This window comes from Haliaeetus leucocephalus, unplaced genomic scaffold (assembly GCF_000737465.1).
Source record: "Haliaeetus leucocephalus isolate CR32 unplaced genomic scaffold, Haliaeetus_leucocephalus-4.0 Scaffold1014, whole genome shotgun sequence".
NCBI lineage: Eukaryota > Metazoa > Chordata > Aves > Accipitriformes > Accipitridae > Haliaeetus > Haliaeetus leucocephalus.
This window is the reverse complement of record NW_010973450.1, coordinates 2225537-2244771: the sequence shown is the minus strand read 5'-3', so window position 1 is coordinate 2244771 and position 19235 is coordinate 2225537.

Below are 19235 nucleotides of genomic sequence, written 5' to 3'. Positions count from 1 at the left end.
ACCAAAGAGAGTCTCTGTTTTGGGACATGAATTATGAAGAAAGCTGGAGACACCCGCGTCTGGTTAATCTAACAAAAGGGAGAGTAAAAGGGTAATCTCTGAGAGATACACAGTGTCCTGAAAGGGAGGGAATTAATGCGGATGAGATGTCAAAGACAGTTAATAATTTAGAAGCCGTAGGTAATGGGCTGACGGTATTTTCTGGGGATAGATCAGCCAACACGGGTATCACAGGAGCAGCCTGGGGGTTTGAAGGAGTTGGGCTCACTTGTTGGTGTTGCTTTGCTTTCTCATCTTCTTGGAGATCAGGGTTAGTGCTGGAAGTGGTAATAGATGCCCAGTCCCAGTGCTCCCAGGTGCGTACCGCATCCATCCTTCCCGGTACCCGGCATTTCCCCCATCATTTCCACCGGTGCGCACGGCATGGTGGCTCCACAAAATGTGTCTGCTCCAGGGGGGAGCTGGGAGGAACAAATAGCTCCAGTCTGCAAAACGTCCAATGAGCCCACATCCATTGGGTTGGGCAAGCAAACGGGAGTGGGGCAAGCTGCTGCCTGCACAACTGTGGGAGCCCAGACATCGTGACCTCGGGGAGGTCCACCGTGCTGGACCAGGAGATGAAACCCAAGAGGATTTCACCAGAGGAGCACCGGCACCGGTGGGTTTTGCTCTACCCTCAAACCAGCCAGTGTCACTCATGATCCTCACCGGAGCGAACGATCAGAGGAAAATTAATTGTCGCAGACCTGGTAATTGAGGTCTGAACCCCCCAGGGGGAGGGAGGAGCTGGTTTTATCGTGGTCGCAGTACCGCATAAACAACAACAAGGAACTCTGATGACAGCATGGTCCTGAAGGTTTGGGGGTTTTGTTTTTAATTCACTTTTTAAACACCAATTTCTAAGCGGTGATCTGCATTAAAAGCATTCCCTGGTGCTCATTTGCATTTAAAGAAGAGAAGTTCAAGCTCTTAAAACTCCAAATTCTGCATGGAGTGGGGGCTGATGAACCAATATTTACACTAACTTCATTTTGGTGACTAAATGTCATTTTAGTTCTTGTTATAATGAGGGAGCGCTGCGCATGCCACCTTGCTGCTTTTGACTTGCTCTAATGATCTGGAGGTGTGGCTATGCTTTAATGATATGCTTTAATAATTTATGAATAGAGTTTGTAAGTGCTAATTTGCACTTTTAGGTGCATATTCTCCTTTTGAAGCCATCGTACAACCCCCTATTAATGTTAATGGGAATTGTGCTCACATTAAAAGGAGATTATACCCCTTAGCTGTTTAACATCTGACTTATCTAGGTCTTAAATTGCATTGCTGAATGTCACTTCTTTCATTTATTAAGATGGCTTTTTGTTGCACTGTCACCACACGGGTGTAAAGGCAAAGACTGCTTCAAGTGAGAAAAAAAATTGGGAAGTGGTAAGTCAGTGCACTAGCCTTGACTTCTTAGTCTTGGGCTTAAATCTAATTTCAGCGCAAGGTGAAGAGAGGTTGGTGATAGATCAGCTCCATTTAGATGTTCGCCACCAAAGGAGATGGCATAATTCACCACGGTCGCCACGTGGCCACAGGAGCTACCGAGATGTATGCAGGAGGTTAATTTATGCCCAGGAAAAAGTAGAAGACCAATAGTCTGGAAGACTGATTTCCTCCACCGGCTAAGTGTTTGAGAGAGATGCTAATCACTTCTGGGGGCAATTTTTGTGATAGCATCAAATGCCAGCATTTATGAATTGACATCTAATTAATGGGAAGTAGGTGAAGGCCCATATTTATCTCCTGACTTAACAAATCACTTAAACAGAAATTTAAACTCTGTTTATTTCGCTGAAATTAATTGGGTTAAACTACACATTTAAAGAGCAAAGCAGCAAGTTTTCACCTCTTAACCCTTTGCTAAGCCCACACCTACTAATAACTGGGGTTTTGGAAGATAAATTGAGAAATGGGGAGTTATTTGGGTGCAAGAGCTAGGCAGTCTGATCTGCACAGGGATGCATTAGCTGTTGCAGAAAGGAGCAAGCAGTCCATAGGGGAGAGGATTCATTAGTTCCTGAAACCCATCTTCCCCAGAAATACATAGTCAGAGCTGGTCCTGGCCCGACCGCTAACCTGCATCACCCTGCTGCGGTCTTCAGTTTCACTCTTAATTCCTTTGGTGAGTTTTTTGTGAGGGAGCAAGTGATATTTTAAAGCAGATTTAGCGTGAGCAGCGTGATTGCTCGCCCACCGCCTTGCAAGGGCAGGGCTCAGCGGAGCATCCCCGCTCGCGCGCCGCCTCCTTTCGAAGACCCCGTTGTGCATTCAGGTCACGTAGCACGTTAGAGCAAACGAACACATGTGAAAAATCCGTATGTGCATACAGAAAAAGCTCCTCACAAGGTACAGCTTGGTGTTGCCCAGCTGACAGGCGTGGGGCAGGACCCCCCCATGGTCGGTGCACCTCGGGGATGGGGCTGCGGAGGGGGCTCCCACTGTGTCCCTGCAAGCACCCTCCTTTGGGTCACTCCATTCGCCAAGAACTTTTTTGGCCCCCAAAACGCTGGGTGGATAACTGGGCGTTCCGGGGAGAGTGCATTTGACCTGCACATACCCTCCTAACCTGCCAGAATGAACGCAGAGCTTCACACCTTGTGAGGACAGAAAGGTGGCAAAAAGCAAGATGTTTCTGCTACAGATGTGGTGGCTTGTTTTGGCACTGGAGATCTGGGTGCTGCTCATGGGCTTCACAAACGAGCTACAAGGCCAAGACTTTCTGGGGCTAGATTTTGTGTAGCATCCTATTTCGTGAGCAGCATCGCTCACCTCCAGCCCCTGGGGCTGCTCAGCAGCCCTCTCGTGGACACAGTGTAATTTCATGCCCACTGAATCACACACTTTAGGATGCAAGCATCAAAATGTTTACGTTTTGGCAGTAGATTAGTATGGGTAAAGAAAATATTGGTAGCATGCTCGGTTCTCGACTAGGACCATCCAAGAGGCAGGAGAGCGCAGCAGGGGCAGGAGTCATCCTCCTTTCAGGTGGAAAAAGCAGGTGGAAGGTCTGGGTTTGTTATTTTGGATCTATGATGAGAACTGTGACAACCCTGAGAAGATCCATCAGATGCTGGACATAGCTTGATAAACAGGGTGTTTCACAGGTGGGGCCGTGGTCGGTGAAGCCTGTGCAGCTGGGAGAGCAGATGCAGAAGACGACGGTCAGTGATGCTTAAGGGTCTTGCAGCTTGAAGTTATCAGCATCTGTCGTTGTGTGTCGAGCTTTCGGAAGAAAAGGATGGACAAACGTGTCTTTCACATGTCAGAGATGTAACGGCTGAGGAGGAAGATCCATTAGCATGGGAAGAGATTTAATGTTGCCTGAAAAGCAGAGAATAAGAAGTGGTTATGTCACTTCTGGATCAGGCACCATGTTTTGTGGCCCCCACAGTGGATGCTGTCAGTAATGTAAGCAGTTTCTTTGGCCAAGTGTCATTTCCCTTGTCTGGTGCTCAGCCATCTCCAGGACAGCAGAGCTCCATCACACCTAACGGTGACTTGGGAAGACAAATGCCATCACTCGGAACATCCCCCCCCCTTCCTTCTCCTTCCCCCAGCTTTCTATGTTGAGCATGACATCCTCTGGTCTGGAATATCCCTTGGGTCAGCTGGGGTCAGCTGTCCCGGCTGTGTTCCCTCCCAAATCCTCGTGCCCCCCCCAGCTTGCTCGCTGGTGGGATGGGGTGAGAAGCAGAACAGCCCTTGGCTCTGGGTAAGCCCTGCTCAGCAGTAACCAAAACGTCTCTGTGTTATCAACACTGTTTCCAGCACAAATTCAAAACACAGCCCCATACTAGCTACTATGAAGAAAATCAACTCTATCCCAGCCAAAACCAGCACACATGTTAATCATGAGACAGACAGTGCAGTTGGAATGTGCTAGCTGATGAATTATGCATTTTGCCCCACCTGGGAGTTAATATTTACCATATCTTGCTGAAATCCATTAGGAAGAACAAACACTGTATTTATCCGACAAGTCGCAAACCCATTCATTTGCATCATTGCCCGTGAAGAGAAGGTACGAGGGCCGCTGCTGGGGCCAGCCGGGCTCCAAACCCTGTCGCGCCTCGGTGCAATCACCTCTGGAGATGGAGGCTGAGCTCTGGTCGCAGGTGCACAGCGCCAACCTCCTGGAAAACCCTCGGCTGCACGCACGTGGGAAACCCCCGCTGCGGGATCTCTCAGAGATAACTCTAACTACAGCCCGATGGGCAGGCAGGAGGCTGAACTTCCCCCCCCAGCCATGCAGGGCTCAGACCTGCGTCGGTGAAGCCCAAGCCGCTGCACCGTGGTCTCCAGCAATCTGTTTGCCATCACCGAGACTCACCGTCTGTCCCATCGCCCTCTGCAGTTTTCCATCTTCTGCTGCTTTCCCTTTGTGATTGCTTGAAAGTACTGTTTCGGGGTTTTTTTTGGTTGTGGTTTTGGTTTTTTTTTTAATAAATCATTAAAGAAACTCCTTTAAGATAAATTTTCATTTCCCTGGGGGATGAAAGAGATGTGCAGCTGATGGCTCGGTCCTGCAAACCACCTGTGCAAGTGCATTGCTCGCTTGAAACCAGAAAGAACTATTCAGCCAAGGAAAATCCGTCACCTAATGCAGAAGCACGTGCAGACACAGCAGTGAATGTTTTGCACGGACACGTGACGACCTGGGGCAGAATGGACATAGTTTTACTGACCCATCTCTCTGGCAGCAGTAGGCGATTCTTTGTCATACACTTTTCCTGAGCAGAAAGCAGCGTAATTCAAGCATGCGGGAGCTCCAGCCCCGCAAGGCTGTTCTCCGGGGCATGGTCGGTGTGTTCAGCAGCAGCACTGGTGTGGGGATGTGGCATAACTGGTTATCCAGAGCCGCACTGAGCTCTCACAGCCCACCATCCTTGCTGGGAGGGCTTGGCCATGTGCTGCAACCTGTAATTAAAATCCCAGCTCTCACCCCAGAGCAGCTCATGGCTGGACAAGCACAGAAGTAAAACCCATCTCACAGCCAGGGCTTCTGCAGATGGGGAGAGCCAAAAGGTATCGGGCATGCAAGGTAAGATACAGAGAAAATCCTGTATTTAAATCCTTGTATGTGGAAACGGCACGGTGATGTGCTCCTCCCTGTCTGGACCGTTATATTTTAGATTAGGATTTGGTATGCAAGGTCCAGGCTCACGCTAACTCAGGGGGCACAGTGCCCCTGCGACCATCCCTCGGTGGGGACTGTCAGCGCCGCAGCACCAGAGGGGATTGCCACCACGGGGAGCCCTCCCGTAGCCCACCAGTACCTCCCAGCGGGAAGCCCTGGGGGGGGGTGCGAGGTCAGGGTGCAGGTCCCTTGACTGCATACCGCTCTTAACTTGGGGGTCCCATCGCCGTGGATGCTTCCTTTAGGGATTCAGCGTCCTGCGAGCTTGAAGTTGCGCTTATTTTCACCTCATCTCACCAAATACCTCTGCTGACTTTGCTCAAGTTGCTTCGGAAAGCAGAAGCGGGCGCGTGGCACTGAAGAACCTCACCCGGAGGCCAGTTATTTCCTAAGGGATGAAAACCAAGAGGTGCATTTACAAAAACAATGCTCTTCAGTATTTGCTACCAAGCCCATGGGCCACCGCAGGTGGAGCGGAGAGGGGTAAGCACACTTTTCCCAGGGTACCCCCAGCATCCCCAGCACTCCCAACACCCCAGCACCCCCAGCACCCCCAGCACCCCAACACCCAAGGTGGCTGATGCCTGTGGCTGGGCTGGGAGCCTCCACGCCGCTCGCAGAGCCTCCTGCACAAGCAAAGGACCGGTTTGAGAAGCAAAAGAAAACAGAGGAATCACATTTTTAAAGAAATCGATGATCGGAGGCAGAGGAAGGAGAGGACCAAGCTTCTAAGGAGCGGAGCATATTTCATCTCTGCTCCCCATCCCGGTCCCTGCAGGACCCACGCCGGCTGCGGCTTCCGACAAGCCGGCGGTTTCAATCGCAGCCGCACCGCCTCCGCTGGCACCGCGTTTGAAGGTTGTCACGGGAGAACAGGGCTCTCTGTGAAGCCGAGTTTCAAGAAAATAGACTGTTGCCTGCCCCTGTTCAGAGACGAGCTCTTTAAAGCCTTCAGAAACTCCACCAAAACGGCACCGCTCCCCTTCCCGGGAGTGCTGACGTCCCGCCACACCACGGCGGCTCTCACCTGCCGCCTGGCTTTATGCTTCGGCAGAGGGAGGGAACGGTTGTGGGGAGGCTCGAGAGCCTGTAGGAGCACTTAAATAAACCTTTTCTTGCTTTCTTCCTATTTAAACAAATAAGAAGAAAACAAAAAGAGAACTACTTTCCTTTTTTCTGACAACGTATTTGAAGCAATCGCAGTATTTTCTACAAAGCGGAAGCTTCAGCATCCCCCAGGGTCTCCTCCTGCCTGCCGAGGCAAATGCAGGGAAGGTCCATGCTGGGCTATATGGAGGTTTTCCCATGTGCTGACCAGGCAGGAGGTGAAAAACCCTCCCAGGAGTTGCCCCAACCCACGGCCAGCCCTGCCAAGGGACACCCACGCTGGCCCCGCACTGCAGGGGGATAAGGCACTTCTCCCAGTTTCATCCTGGTCCTCTAGCAGCACCAAGTCTCCTCAGAATTTTTTATATATTTTTTTTTTTTAAAGAACAGTAAAAAAATATATTTACAAAGCTCATTAGGGTGGAAATTTAAGTAGGTGTTTGCTGTTGGAGTCTCCTTCAGGGAGATCACACGAACCTCCGAGTGTTGGTGGCGAGTGTGAAACGACACATCCCCCCACCCCACACTGCGTGATTTGCCTCTTTCCTAACAGCTCCAAAATATCCGATACTTTCCTGTGCAGAAAGCTTTTGTCACACTAATTAACTTTCAGTGAGAGGCAGCCAGCTGATGGGGATGCTTTTGCAGCTCTGGCCCACGGCTGTGGGTGCTGGCAGTCAGCCCGCGGGGCAGCTCCTGGGTGGAAGCTGCCCAAGGAGATATTCTGGTCTTACTTTGGCTCAAATGTTTATAACAGGAAAAGGAGGGACTTCTAAGAAACCCAAATGAAGGAGACTGGGTCAAACTTCCTAAAGAAAGCGAACGCAAATTTTGCTAGAAAATTTGCTATTCATGGATATTTTTTTGTTATTTGTTAATTTTTGCATGCATGCATATATGACATGGGTGAGCAAAGGGCGTTTAATACTATTTAATGAAGTTACACAAGAGACAATAGTTGCCCCGAGTCCTTGAGAAGGCACCACCGGTGCCGGGGTTCCCAGGCTCTATTCTCCCGCGAGGGCAAGTGCCACATCCTTCAAGCTCCTTTATTTTCCCCAGTGCCCAGAGCCCTGAAAATATTTACATGAAGGTCTCAGCAGTGGAAAAAACTTTAGCAAAGGACTGTGGTTAAAGGCTACTGAAGCTTGACTGAAATAATTGCCCATCCTCGGCAGCCTGGGGAGGCTCTGCGGTTGTCTGATGAAGAAAGCGAGCTGGAAAACTCCTTCCTGAATACCAGTGATGTCCCATAACTGAAGTGGGGTGTATATTCACTATATAGTCACAATATTCACAATGGCTTCACTATTCACTAATATTGAACCTCTGTGCACTGTGGCTTGTGGAGATTTGAAACTGAGTAAGAAAACGGTGAGAAAAATACCCGATAGTGTGAAAGACTGATCAGCAGAGAAAAGCATTTAAAACTCGTCCAAGCCCTAGGCTTCTGGAAGAGCTGGTGGTTTTGTTCTATTGGCTCAGACTTGTTTGGGGAGTTTATAATTTTCTCTTTATTTTCTTTGCTTTTAACCAAGACGTCATACCTTGTACTTCTTTCCCTGGTCCAGGAGCCCTTGCTGGGGGTTGCCACATCCCCTGCATCCCGCGGCTGGTGTCACCCCAAACTCACAGGTTTCGGACGGCGGCCGCTGGAGAAGGGCTCAGAGCTGGTATTTGGAGCTACTCAGTATTCAGTGGCACGACTTACCTAATGCACATGGATTTAATTCATTTCTGATTGATCCCATAATTACAAAATTTGTTTAAAGCCGTTATATTATCTCCTTATTTGACACAATATGGCACAATTTTGTTATAGTATTGAAAACCAAATAAGACAACTGCAGTTGGTAGCATTTCAAAGAAATATTCCCTTTAAGATGAAATCAATCCTGTTTCAAGTTTATTCCCTTGCTTTATGATTGAGGCTCTAGGGGTGTATTTTGCTGAAAAATGTCTTTTTGATTTTTCAGAAATTCTTTAGATTAATATGCAGCTGTCATTGCAAGGCAAATCCAGACCCGCTTTCATGTGCCTCTTCTCTCCCCAGGCTGCGGCGAGTGCCTACCCCTGCCGGGGAGGCAGCCGCTGTGCCGGCGGGCAGCACCGGGCACGGCCGCCCCGGCCCCCGCTCTCCTCTCGCCCCCCGTGCCCACCGCTCCCCCGGTCCACGCTCGCCACCCGTTTTTAAAGCAGGCTTAAAGTGCGACCCCCCCACGACAACATAAAGAGAGTTTTGGTCCTTTGTGTTTCCCTCGGTGCGCCTTTTGAAAAGTTGTTTGACTTGCAGATCATGTCGAATAAACTTTCTAAGGGGATGCTTTTGAGTAAATAGACGCTGAAGGCCGTAAGTGAAGTTTAAATATTTATATCGATATTTAACCACTTATTCTTCCGGCGGCGTCAGTCGGTGCGGCTGGGAGGACGCATCCAGCTCCCAGTTTGTTTATCCCAGCTCCCGTGCCCGGAGCTGCCCTCCCGGCCGCGGCGGCGGCAGGGACGAGGAGCAAGACTTGCTCCGACGCGGGGTCCGTGCTCTTCTCCACCTGCTTCGTCCAGCACTAGCAACTCTTCTCCAGCTGCCCAGGATGCTATTACTGCCTTAGTCCAAGTGGTTAAAGGATGGATTTGTATTCCTTTACTCACCTTAGATGGAAAATCACTTCCCGAATTATCAGGGCACAGGGCTCGCGGCAGCCAGGGGCACCTCTGTGTGCCCCACGCAACCGCCAAGCTCGGGAGAATTTGTCTTAGGATTTTTAAATTTATGCCAAAATGGAATTTATCAAATCTGCAGACCAGTGTCGAACGCAGTCCCGTGTGCTGGTTTATGGCCAGATCGCATCTCCCACCCCAACGAGGTTCACGCCGCTACGTATGAAACCATATTAGTCAATAGCAGGTCTGACAAAAACTTATGAAATGTGGTTCTGCTGCATCACAGAGATTATTTTAAGAAAAGACGTATAAAACAGTGTCACCGTTTTCATGAAGAGCTCCTTGACTTCTCCATGGTAAGATCCTGCCCATCCACCACTGCCCTGCCTGCTCAGTGACCGCCTGCCCAGAGATGCCACCCACACGTGGGGCCTGTCGGCTCCTGGCATTTAATTGCTCGTTGATGAAATTCTTATGCAAATGAGGCACTGAGCTCCCCCTCCACCCATGACGGCGGCGGGGACATGGGGCGCAGGGTCGGCTTGGGGAGCCCTGCCACTGGGCAGGCAGGAGCAATGTGCCAAATCACCCTGCGCAGGTTTCTGTGCGATTTCACCAGAGACTAATAAAAACTATTATTTGGAGGAGCTTTTGCATCTTTTATTTTCTTGTCTAAGCCGGAGATTTCCAAATCAGGCATTTCTGCTCTTTCAAAGAATGAGAAATGCTGTTAGGGAATAATACATTAATAGCTGAAATGCTACACAAACTTGTTTTACTAAGGCTGTTTCTGCACTAGTTGAATAATTCTGTTGATTTCGCCACTTTAACATAAAATTTGTATTTGAACTGCTTTCTCAGAAGCCTTCTGCCACAGCTGGAGTCATAGAATGAGTCAAAACAAGGATATATGAACAGAGAGAGCGCAGGAGCGGGAGCGCTGTGTGCAGAAGTGCTCATCTCTCCCTAAAATTTGGCTCTTCATTTCTTTGTACTCTGTTTGATTTCCCTTTTTCCATATTTCTTTCCTATTTCCATTTTCCTTCAGGGCATCTGCAAAGAGCTCGGCTGGGACAGGGTTTATATCAAGTACCAGGAGTCCAAGTTTAGCGTGGTTGGAAAATGCAAAAACCATTTGCTCTTTCTGAAAGCAAATATCAGCAGCGTGTGCAATCCAGTGCCGAGAAATTTTGCAGAAAACATCATCAGCAAAATTTCTTGACAAGTCTGAACCCAGATGCTCAAAGACATTTGTCTCGTGGCTGCTTCTACTCCAAGAGCGAAGGGGTGGACGGACAGATCCTGGCTCAGACCAACCTTCCCTGCAGCTCCGCATTTGGGCACGTTTCTGGGTTGATATTTCTCCCAGACAGAGCTGGGATTATGCAGCAGTGTGAATGCTGCAACCCTGGCCACAGGTACTTTATTCTTTGTCTCCTGTATGAAGATGTTCTATCCCAGCCAGATTTACAGCTGTGGCCCTCTGAGCCCACAGCACTGCATTCCTGAGGAATGGCAAGAATAAAGGTGAACCTTCTCCTAAACGCATTTCGAACTGCGCCCTCCATCCTGAGCAAAACCCAAGTACCCAAACCCCAAGCTCCTGCTGTAGATGTGGAGGGACCGAGGGAGCTGTACCCCAACAGCAGCACTGCCAGCACGATGAGAAGCAACGATTCTCAGAGATGCTAGAAATGTAACGTATTACAGACCCCAAATTCCTTTTTTTTTTTTTTTAAAGCATTGAATACTTCTTCTTTTCCAGGACAATATCACAGAAACTTTCTTAGTGGAAGATACCGCATACTACACATACAAGGAGTAAGTGTATACATTCACACAGCCTGTAATTTTTCCTGCCTAGTATGAGGTGTTTTATATAAGCAAACATTCAGAAGGGGAAAGGGTGAGAGGAGCTTTGGGATGCCCACTTGTGGTAATTAAGCACAGACTAACTGACACTCAATAAATAGAAATTAAAATGACTGTTTTCTGTGTTGACATCGCACATTGCCCGTCAGCCTCCGGGGAGCTCTGGTCCATGCCTCAGGGCCGCATCCTGCGCGGGGCTGGGCAGCCGGCTCCCGGGCACATCGCTGGATGCTGCATCCCCCGTGCCCCCAGAGCTGCTCCCCAGTGCTGTAAACATCTTGGAGGATAATTCTGAGAGAGGCTGGATCTTTTCCAAAGGAATTTCCCAAACTCCTCCTCCTCCATGTGTTTTATTGACTGTGGTCTTCTTATTTAAAGTGATTTATGACGAATTTTGGCTGATGCTCCTCTCTCAGCAACACTTTCTACAGATTTAGTAATTACTCCGAAGACAAACCTCGGTTCCAGCAGCGGCCGTCACTTGTGCTGTGAACGGATCCGTGCTGCGACCCCTCTCCTCTGGCTGACGGCTGTGTATCACTGCATTGCTTCACATCGCATCGCCACTTTCAGTAAAAAAATTGTAATTTGCAGTAAACGCATACTTGGAGTGCTCCTAAGGCAGTGTACCAGTAAGTGTAAAGGCTTTCTTTCTGAAATACTCGGAGGCAGCGAAGATAACCAGCCAGGGAGGAAGCCTTCGCAAACCAGACTTGGTTTATGGTAGAGACTAATTTGGGGTATGAGTATCGCTGGAGATCTGATTGCATAATTATTTAATGCAGATTGAAAACACGAGCAGCGTTTCAGCGTTCATGTGCCGATCGTCCCCGTTTCTGCTGGCACGGGCGCAGCTTTTGTTTGCTGCTGCGGGCGCGGGAATGCTGGTGATTTACACATGTTTCGGATGAAAGATAGTCACGTGCATCTTGTGCTTACAACGTTTTACATTACTCTAGATTATACATCTGTCATGTTAGTTATTAAGTCGCTGCGGATTACATTGCATTACTGCTTAACAAGGAGATGTATTGCAGAGCAGGGGAATGCCGTGCCTGTTCCAGCAAAGGACATTTTTTTCCCATATTTCTCTAGAAAGATCGCACATTATAATCGCTGTATACAGTATACCATGTAAAATGATCCCCATTTATTTCATACAATAGATACTGTGTCATTTAATTAATTTAGACTAAAGAGGAATGATCAGCATTCACTAACAGCTTTACCTTTGGGACTGTAAATGAAAAACCCTCATTCTGCACAGCAGCCAGAGCCAGGAGAGCGATCCTGGAGCGAAGGTTTGCATAGAGAGGAAAACTGGCCCCACACCCCCTTTTTTTCCCCCAAAATATATAATGAATGTATAAAATTGATCTAATTCATCTAGTGGCCATGAAAGCTACAGCACCATGCACGGCTGGCCCACGGAAGAAATGCCAACGATTTAAGGAAATCACGCACAACCACAGCCGTGCACGCGAGGAATCCATCCTGACCGGCGGCAGAACCCGTACCAGCAGTACTGCTTTCTTTTCCTAATACTTGTATTTTTTTTACAGCCTTTTTTTTTGTTCTTAAAGGAAGTATAATAGGAAAGTATAACGGTACACCTCTAAGGATGATGTTTATGTGGCGCGGAGCACCACACCAGCGACTGCCTGAAGTGGTGATGCTGCCTCTTAGCATTCCTGTCCCTGCAGAATCCATTTCTATATTATGGAGATTTCTGCAGATCTTAGGCCATGAGTATTGAACAGTCCTCACCTCTCACAGCTTCTCATTGACCCAGAGTACAATACAGGCTTTTTTGAACATAAAAGCATCATTGACAACCCCTATATTACTCCAAGATATTGTTTACCCATGTGCTAGAGGAGACTTTTAAACTTGCCGCTAATTAGAAGTATGTTACCGAGGCCAAGCCTTCAGTTAGTTATCACACCTCCTTGTTTGTTGCTTCCGTTGGAGACGATCTCTTCATCATAATTGCACGGGGTTTGATGAGCGCTGAGGTAGCACCCCATGTTTTGTTTGTTCCCCAGGGCACATCCCCTGCCCCACGCGAAGGGGATGACACCAGCAGCAGACCCCGAGCTGCCACTGCAAACCTTCAGTGTCTCTTACACCTCGCTCTTAGTTTTCCTCTACTTTTATAGCTCCGCACAATCACTGTGAGCACTACTTTCAGCATACATTAAGTGATCTATTTTAATCACGAGTAGCAGAGCTCCTCACTCCAAAACAGTTTTTCTTCTTGGGAGAGATGACGTGCACTGGAGGCCTGGGTTAGCCTCCGTGATGCTCCTCGGTAAATTAGCTCTGGAAAAGTCTGTCATTGCAGCCTTTAGCAGTTGGAGTATTTAAATATAACCACACAGCTTTCATTGGATGTAATAAAAGATTCTCATCTGTATTACTGGGTTCGATATAAGTGGTTTGCCTCTCAAATGTATTATAGTTCATTTCATATTTAGTGATACAGTAATAGCTTAAATTGTGCATTGAGGTCAAGGACATTGATCCGTTTAAACAAATACTGCTATTAATTAGAGGTGGACTTGCACTAAAATACCTGGCCTTCGCGGGACACTTCAGACACCCCCAAAGAACTGGCGTTGGCAGTTATTTTCCCGATGACTCTGTTGACGAGGAGTTGATCGCCAGAAGGTGAACGCGGGTACCCTGATCACAGGTTGAGGAAGGGTTGGGGGGGTCCCCCAGGGGATCCCCTAGGGGACCCCCCCGCCAGGCTCCCCCCCAGCCCAGCTCCAGCCAGCTCAGCTCAGCCCACCGCGGTCCCCACTTCCTTTCTGCCCCCGATGGAGAGCAGCGGGCAGCAGAATTTTCACAGAAATTGAATTTTTTTTTTTTTAATTTGCTAACATTTTGTTATTAATGCTAAGTTGTGCAAAAGGAAGCCCTGTTGCATCTGCAGGCGATGAGTAGGAACGTGCCACCCTGCAAGTGTGCGGAGCAGGAGAGAGGTCACGGTAATGAACCACAACAGCATGAATTACCACATCTGTACCAGAGCATGCCTAAACCCTTTGTGCTGAACCACAGCTCGCGCGTGTCCTCTCCAGCGTTGTCCAACGGCGCTGGCGTTGCCCGTGGGACTGGGGCTGCCCTTCGCTGCTGGCTCCACGTGGGCGAGGGACGGCTCCTGCCCCGGAGCCCACAACGGACCAAGGATAACAACCTCAAGGACAACCTCAAGGATAACCTCCAGGATAACACCTTCTCTCTCAGCGCCTTCACTCCTCTTCCCATCAATCCCCTTCCCACATCTTTTTCTTCTTTCCGTTTTAGAGCTATTGCCTAGCCAATTCTTTTTAAGCGAAGAAGATTTTACAAAGTCTCATGGGCCGTTTCCCATGTCTGTCTATAAACGTTTTATTACTCGGGCAATATGGCCAAAGCACTCACTTGTCTCCTTTCCAAGACCTCAAACACAACAAAACAGCTCCCCTAAATCCTCACTCCCGAGTGCATACTCATTTCCTCGCTACCACCAGATCACCTTAATGAAATCGATGAGTTTATACAAGAAATACTAAGCTGTCAAGAAAAGTCTTTCCCTATTAGTGCAGTGATTTTATTAAGATGTTTCAAGCAAAACCAAACAAAGAACTTAAAACAGATCTGGGGGAAAAAAAGTCATGGACAAGAGATGGTGGAAAGCCCTGCAGTACCAGACACGGCAGCTGCAAAGACCAGGGGTGCAAGGGATGTCTTGGCGAGGTTGGCTGTTTACATAAAGGCATTTGGCTACGAGCAACAGGCTCCTGAAAGGTTTTGCTACTCCCAGCATCGTTTGCTGAGAAGTTGCGGAGGTTATCCATCATTGTCAAGGCTCCCCTTGCAGTATAAGCCGTCAGAGGGATTCAGAATACCGGCAGCTATAGCTGTTCCTATATCTTAAGGATATCCTTTTCAGAAGACATCGGTAATGACAACAACAAAAAAAATCCCTCTTTTTAAGGGTCTCATCACGCTGAAAACTTGCTTGGGTTTGTGACAGCACTTTTACATAAAGATAAAAGAATTCAGTTTCCCCGTGATGTGGTACCAAAAATCACATTAGCAGATAGTTGAGCAAGAAGATCAACATTTAATATGTCCCCATCATATACCCGTTTTTAAGTACAAAATGAAATATTGAATAAAGATGGCTTAAAATAAAACCTGTCTCCAGCTCTGTGCTTGGGGCATCTTCACGCAGCGGTGGTAGCCACCAGGATTGCATTATATTTGTTGTCGGTTACATCGGGTTCCAAAGCACAACTAAAATAATTTGTCTGTTGTAGGTAGGGAGATTGAACTGACGCGTGTTGGCATGGGGAAGATTAGGAGAAAAGATATGCTCTAAAGCTTAATACATCTGGAATATATATTATAATCTATTCTAAACTAAACACTGTGTGTGTGCAGCAATTGGAGTTGGCACCGAAGACCTGTAGACCTTGGTGTAATGTAGACCCTCTTCCAAGCCCCTTTAGCTCATACTGTTTCTAAATTGAGCCAGACATGGTGTGTAATACGGAGCAGGGGCACACATCAGTGATCTGGGCTCAATGCAGAGCGACTTGCATCAAAAAAAAAAAATCTCGCTTTCTTTCGGTAAGACGTGGATTTAACACAGGGCAGGGACAGACTGTGCTGTGTGGGCAGCGGGGGGTCTCGGCTCGCCGCGAGACGCTCTGCTGGATGGAAAGCTCTCTGGCAGGGGGGGCGGCAGATGAAAGCGCTCGTGCTGCGGGTTGTTGCTGCACCAAGCAGCAAGATTTGTACTTTAGAAGCACCTAGATCTGTATTTTGGTGCCCAGGCAGCACAGTAGGAGCCTGTGAGTGCCTCTGCCTGCCCTGCCTGCTGTGATGCTCCCACGGCAGCACCAGGAAAAGGCAGCAAATAGGCATGGGAGAGTTACATACACAAGAAACGCGTGGGTTTCGAGGCCAACAGCATCCTTTTGTGGGGGTCTTTCGTAGCAGCAGCAGCAGCTCGACATCCAAGCATTTTATTGCACATGTTTGGCTGAGACACATCTCCCAGGACAAGCCACAGCTCCTGTCTCGCTGCCGGCCAGCTCAGCTGCTCGATGGTCACACTTTGCAGAAGTTACTGCGCTTTCATAGGTACAAATGGGTAAAAGACGTTGGTTTCCTTTGGAGACACTTGACCCCGTCCCATCCCTCCAGTGCCCGGGCAGGAGTGCTGCCTGCTCCCCGGCGCTGCCCACCGTCCCGCAGCAGGTCCCCACAGCCCCACCAGGAAAAGCACGAAGGACGTTATCCACCAGGAGAGAGGGCGAAGCATCCACATCTGTGCAGGGAGAGGATGCAATAAATAACAAATGAGATTTGACTATATAACATAAAATTACTTTCAATGTAAAAATTAATTATGCTACTTGTAGTAATAAATCATAACTTCACGTTTCACCAGCACAGAGCCAGTTCTGAGCTGCAACATCTGGAGCTCAGGCTGAGCCTTCCAGCTTTTGGGGATACCTGGACCCCAAACTTCATCTCCAGCAGATCAGATGAAAAACTTGAGCCTGATTATCATGAAGGTACCTGCAGGCAGGAAGAAGGCATCGCCACTCCATGGCAATATGCGACCCTTGCAAGAAGGCCAGATGGGTCAGGAACAATTTTTTTAAAGCAATAGCAAAGCGAAGTCAAGAAGTCCTAAGCTTGGTAATTTGAACAGCTTTCCTACTCCCACTGCAGCAGCACATGAAGGTACCGGTCAGTGATATGTGTGGGGCCAACATCACGGGTTGTCCTCCTGGGGAGCAGCACCTCTCTGCAGCCAGGGCTGGGGGAATACTCCCTGCTTTCCTGCACAGGGCAGGTGTCAGATCCACGAGAAGCAAGGGCGTGGGATGGGATTCAGGGCAGATTAGATGGGTAAAGCTCAGCGCTGATGTTTTTCCAGGCCCTCGCGCAGCCGCAGACCCTCTGAGGCGGTGGCTGGTTATTCGGCGCATCGCCGGTGTGCCTCTCCTTACCCGCTTGGTGCAGCTCTGGGGAACGCACCCACCGGGTCAAATACCAGACGTGGCCCCACGCGGGTACGTCTCGCCCACGCCACGTTGTCGGTGGCACCCGTGGAACCAAAGCACAACCTGGCGTGACGCAGGGCGAGCTGCCAGACCCGTGCACCGCCGTCACCGTGCCCCAGCCGGCGGGCAGCACGCCGTCGGCTCCCACCCGGGAAAGGCACAGCCGGATCCGCAGCTAGGTCACATTTTACTTGTAAGTTGCGCGATTTTTAAGCTCCTGTTTGGCATTTGGGCCAAACCGGGTGAAAAGAAACAGTTTGCTAAAAAAGCACCAGTCCCCTGTGCCTGGCCCGTACTGCAAACGGCAAAGTTAGAAAAAAACACAGACAGAGGCTTGGGCACGCTCGAAAAGCGAGGAGCTGCCAAAAAGCAAAGCAAAGGACCAAACCAGAGGCAGTGCTTCAGCTCGGCTCACGCGACTCTGGGACTTTTGTTCCAGATTTACACCCCGGGAGCGAAGGCGAGATCAGCCGGAGCGCTTGCGGGGCACTTTAGTGAGGATGCGCTGCAGGGTCCCTCCTGGGGGCCGGGGGGATGCATCCCCGCAGGGTTTGGGGTTTCACGGCTCGGCAGCACTGGAACGGCAACTGCTCCATCTGGTGGGAACGGCTCCGGCTGGGTTGGGACCGTGGGCTTCCAGCTTCATCCTACAGAACAGGCGGCGATGCCCTGGCCAGCCCCGGCACGCCGCGGGGCTCCCAGCCCTCTGCCACCACCCAACCGTCGCCCGCTGGAGGCACCAGCCCCCCCGATGTGATGCAGCAAGGATGGACGAGGGAAACGTACTCGTTGGCAAAGGACACGTGTAAAAGAGGAGCAGAGCGCCCAGGATTGACCGAGGATGAAGCATACGCCCTGCGGTGGTGCTCATATGCTTCAAAGGCGAAATGAAAGCGGACGCGCTGGAGAGCAATGCCTCTTCTGCCGAGAACCCCGGCGCTGAAGGGTCCCTGCCAAGGGTGTTTGAAAAACAAGGCCAGCACACAACCTGCAAAACCGCGGCAGCGAGCCAGCTCAGCCCGAAGAAACGGGCGTGCAGCTTCAGCGACCCAATCCCCGACATGAGAGAGAGCTGCTATGGGCACGTACCCTTAAATAAACCCTGGGCCGGCTTCTTTCTGGTTTTAAGCATACGACAGGACAAAGGTTTAAAAGGAGGTTTCACCGGGCTCAGCCCAGTATCGCAGCACAGGGCAGGGACGGGAGCGAGCAGCCTATGCTGGGCTCTACCTGTGTTCACAGGCAGGTGCTTTGCTGATTAGTTAAATGATCTTAATATTTAGGAAAAAAACAGCGAGCGAAGATAAAAGTGGAAGGAACTGCTTTCACTACAGCTTTGGTTCAACAAAACAAACCAGTTGTGAAGTGGTGGGGTGGTCGAGCTGAGCGGAGCTCTGCCCCTGCAGCTGCCAGTAATTCAACAGCCCGTTACCATTTCATCCTACATCAAACATTTCTCGCTTCTTCACTACAAATATATAAACAAGAGAGGACTGCAGCACCCTAGGACTTGTAGAAAGCTTCCAGCTTCCGTACTTTAAAAAAACAGACACAGAAATGCAGAAAAAAAATTCTATGATGTTCAGCATTTAAACTTTCTTTCCGTATGTTTTTGCTTGCTCGCAACCCAGGGAGAGTGCTGAGACGAGGCTGTACTGCAGGACTCATCTCCAAATTAATGATCATAGATGTGCTTAGACATCATTGACTCCATACACTTGTCCAGGGCCAACTTAGGCACGCGATGGGAGAGGTGCCCCGCGCCCAGCCCCACTGGCCCCATGGCGAGGGGCTCGCAGTGGCTTTCTGTACTATCCAACATGCCCGATGTGCTGTACGGAGACAAGCAAACAAACAGAGATGCTGGAAGAAGAGGGGAAGAAATACTTGCTTGCTTTCTAAGCGTGGCACTTTTGTATCTCAGCGAATTGGCGTAACTACAGCTGGCAGTCCTTATATTAAAATATGGGCATTTCTCTGCTGGAAATGCTATCCTCCACTATTTCCTTGATCTGAAAGCTGCAAGTGTCAATACATCAGCACTGAAGTCTACTGAGTGCCTAGAAATAAGGTGATATCATTTCCAAAAGTAAGTGACCACCAGGCTGCTGTTAGCTCTGCCAGCGCAGAGGGAGAGATGGCTTTTTGCAACTTTGATTTACTGACAATTGTTGGAAAAGCAGCAAGCACGAAATGAAAACCCAATATTTCCATTACAGTTTACTTAATAAAAAAATATTGTAGGAAAGTCAGACATCATAAAATGCCCATCTTCTCTCTATATTTACAGGATCATACAATAACTTGAGCCAGACCAGTAATCAATTTTAAAAAGCCCT